The sequence below is a fragment of the Octopus bimaculoides genome, chromosome 4 (genome assembly GCF_001194135.2).
Source record: "Octopus bimaculoides isolate UCB-OBI-ISO-001 chromosome 4, ASM119413v2, whole genome shotgun sequence".
Lineage (NCBI taxonomy): Eukaryota > Metazoa > Mollusca > Cephalopoda > Octopoda > Octopodidae > Octopus > Octopus bimaculoides.
Genome location: NC_068984.1, coordinates 121,292,846 through 121,296,919, shown reverse-complemented (window position 1 = coordinate 121,296,919; position 4,074 = coordinate 121,292,846). Strand labels below are relative to the sequence as shown.

General features: G+C 34.3%; 1 protein-coding gene across 2 annotated transcripts in view; it reads right to left on the bottom strand.

Moving 5' to 3' along the window:
- The window catches only part of LOC106868128 (solute carrier family 45 member 4), a 74,939-nt gene extending 71,614 nt beyond the window's left edge, over positions 1-3,325 (bottom strand). The window contains exon 1 of one of the 2 annotated variants that reach the window (XM_052967404.1): positions 3,058-3,325. The gene's annotated coding sequence lies outside the window, so the exon portion shown is untranslated. Of the gene's footprint in view, positions 1-2,177; positions 2,999-3,057 lie in introns of those variants that run through there. The other variant, XM_014913258.2, reaches the window with a different exon arrangement.
- Positions 3,326-4,074: the final 749 nt, after the last annotated feature.

Genomic DNA, 4,074 nt, shown 5'->3' with positions numbered 1-4,074 from the left:
ATATATATATATATATATATATATATATATATATATATATATATATATACATACATACATACATACAAAGTATAGGGGTTTAGTTCACAGGTGATCTAAACGACTAGGTACGCTACATACAAATATAGACATATGTATATACATACATATGTGTTCAACTATTTGCAGTTTTACGAGTCTCAGACCGGGAATCGAAACCGCTTACAATCATGTGTGCAACACCCTAACTATTGGGCTACACGCCTTCGCTCTATAAATAAATATATATATGTACATACATACATACATTCATACATACATAAATATATATATATGTACATACATATATATGTACATACACACACACACATATACGTATACACACACACACACACACACATATATATATATATATATATAAATATATATATCTACATCTACACACACACACACATGCACAACTAAAATCGTAGAGGAAATATACACGTGAGACACATTATAAATAATACATATTTTTATACATGCCGGAGATCTGAAAAACCTGTTGATTCCCGTGGAATTTGAAATCATATCTTAAATGAACTAAACAGATAAATAAAGCAAATTATTCTATTCTATGTCTATAACGTCTATGCCGATTATTACCATTAAAACAATTAGTGATAATATTCATCATACGCACACTGCTGCATCTTCTGGAAATGTTTGTTTGAATCGACCTACGTGTTTAACTGGTATTTTGTTTGTACTGACCCAACTAGTATGAAACTGTAGGGCGAGATGTAAACTGAAGAGCATGAAATAATACGGAAAATAAAACAAGGATATTTAAAAAATCCCGTTTCCTACCGATTTTGTCATCGAAATACTTAGGGTGGGCGCTCCATATAGTCTATCGGTCTGCTAGAAATAGCAGTTCTATGCCTGCTAATATCGATTTTTCTACATAGCTACAAGGCCAAAAATTTTGTGGGAGAGGAGAATCGATTATGTAGATGTAAGGACTTGACCAGTATTTTGTTTTAAGAACTAATAAAGGGGTTTTTAAAAAATGGTGTGTTAAAGCAAACAAATCGGTAGGATTTGAACTTGGAACGTAAAAAGTTGGAACATATATAGCAAGGTAGTTTGTTCGACGCGCCAACAACTACACCAATCTACTGCCCTCATAGCATTATCCCATCCCCTAGTTTCACCGCCAGGCGTGGAAGAGAAAGGAAAGACACACTGGTTAAAGTAGTTCAATACAGAGAGATGAAATGACCATGGCTTAGTTTGCAAACCTTTGTTGATAGGTCGGATGGTTCAGATTGACTTGAAGCTAAACAACAACAATATGGGTTTTGTACATAGATGCTTTAGACCATGAATTTTGGAAGAGAAATACACCCCTTCTCTCTAAACCTATCAAAATACTTAACGGAGACTTATTTTATAGTTCTCTAAAGGACAGAAGATAAAGTTTACTCACTGCGACATGAAGGGCTTTACTTAACTGATTTTGTCAATCATCATCCTTTATATTTTCTTACACTGGCACAGGACAACACATTTTACTGGGTGGAAGTAATAAATTGATGAAATGGACTCGAGTAGTTGACTGGGTCTTTATTTCCTTTAATTTATTGTCCTCATAAGGATAAAATGTGAAGTCGACATCAGCAGCATCTGTACTTAGAACGTAAGCAGATATAAATTCTGCAGGGCATCTTCATTATACAATATTTTACTAATTTTGACATCGACCAACCTCATATCGTTTTGTACATTACTAGCTGGTACTTTATTTTATCACCCCCAGAAGAATAAAAAGCAAAGTCGATATCAGCGGCATTTGAACTCTGAACGTAAATTCTGTAGGGCCTATTTTTCAAAATTCAGTACTTTACTAATTTTGTCACTCATCGTCCCTAGCATATTTTTTCTATATTTGGACAAAACCACACATTTTTACAGGGTCACCAGAGGTGTATGAGATAAAGTTTAACTTGATATTATCTAAAGTCAGAAAAAATGTAGAGGAACAGAGAAAAATAATAATATTAACAAAGATAATGATTATAGATGTAAAAGGAAAAAGTTTGTGAAAAAAAACTGAACACTGAAATAAAATGCGTGAAAAAATTTAGTAACGAAAATAAAATGCGTGAAAAAATTTAGTAACGAAAATAAATAACTAAATGCTTTAATCTACATACCTTAGTGCCGGTGATGATGTAGTAAAGCTTGGCCGTCTAACACATGGAACGGAATTTACAGTTAGACTAACGATGGCCGTTTCAGTAAACAACACCTACGCATCGCATATGTTGACAATTTTTTGTGTTCGGCGATTCATGATAATTTCTACGTGCGGCTTGAATCGTATCTATATGTGGTTTTGGATAGTATCTTAATAGACTAATAAGTGAGCGCACCGTGCTATATTAAGGTGTTATAGTGTGTCTCGACGCAGCATACACAGGACCACTTGTTGTGGGAGTAATCTGTTGGCAACTGACAGAAATCTTTCGCTAGTACAGAGAGAGAGAAAGAGAGAGAGAGAGAGAGAGAGAGAGAGGTGTGGCAGAATGCAACGTGTATGTTGAACACTGTTGTAATATTTTTCTTCTGCAACACACTTGAAGGAGAGGGAGGGAAATTGAAGGCGAATTATTTCATCTATTTAACAATTACTGTCACTATACGGAGAGAGTTGTTACAACTATTGTAGTCTACCTTTCGTCTCTTCTACACCCTATCTCTACTTATATATCTTTCTCTGTTTGTTACTCAAGAACTTTTTTAGTTATATGTTTTCTTAATTCTCTTTTTAAATCTAATTGGTTATATTTTTCATCTTTCTCTTCCAGTGCTTGTAATTAATTATAAATATATTAATTCAGTTATCATGTTATTCTTTTTATATATATACTTTCAGGTATGTTTTTTTAAATATATTTTTCGTTACGTCTCTTTTCTTCTTCACCTTCATTTTCTTATACAACTGAAAATTCATTTTGTTTTATTTTCACACATTAATCGAAGCTAATGAACACCCCTCCCCCCCCAAAAAAACAGAACAATCTACCAACTTACCTTAACTTTTACTCTCAGCACCTCCTACTCCGTGTCCCTGACTTCTACTTGAGTATTTTGCTCCTTTTATTGTGGTACATTCCCTGCTACATTAAGTAAACAATGAAACGCCCATATCCATGTTATGCTTACATCACGAAGCATACACTACGTACTGAACACAGTAATAGATATCTTTCCTATCCCAAGCTTATCCTAAATTTCCTTCCCACTTACTCCACTCCATTTCAGTAAACAACTCTTTATTACCATGGTATCTATCTCGTTCTGCTTCATTGGTTATTTCTGTATCATTTATCATTCTATATATTTTATTTATTTACCTTTTATTTACCTGTCTTTTTCTCTCTGTCTCAGCTGGTATTTTTCTCTTAGTGACACATCCTCTCTCTCTCCCCTTCTTCTTCTCCTCCTCACTCCCTCTCTCTTTCCTTCTCCCCTCTCTCTCTCTCTGTCTCTTATCTCATGCCTCCCTTTTCATTTCTAAGTTTATTCCATTTCTCATACCACTTCATTTCTTTACTTTTGGCGACTTTTACATTAGCGTTGCATGTCCCCCATTAAAAATCAATACATTATTATAATCTACTTTTCCTTCTTTCCACCTTTCCTATTTCTTTTCTATGGAAACGAAAGAGCCGCTTGTAATCAGAAGATTCCTTTCCTGACACACCTACCATTATTCACACACACTATAGAACAGATATGTGCTGATGTAGAAGTATTCCCATTCTGAAGCGGATTAGAAATCATTGAAACAACATGAGTTTATCTGTAGGTGATGAACAGTTTCAATATTTACCCTGGAATAAACGTGAACCAAAAAGTAGTGACCAGGTAAATTCATTGAAATGTATTGTTCACTGTACTACATTACTTGTGCATGCAGGCTATATCACAACACTGTTTTGTGTAATGTAGTTGCTTCCTAAAAATTGGTGATTATCTAGCGGAAAATAAACAAGTAACAATTATTCGGGTTCCTGGCTACACAGATATTAAAGGAAACCGGAAAGC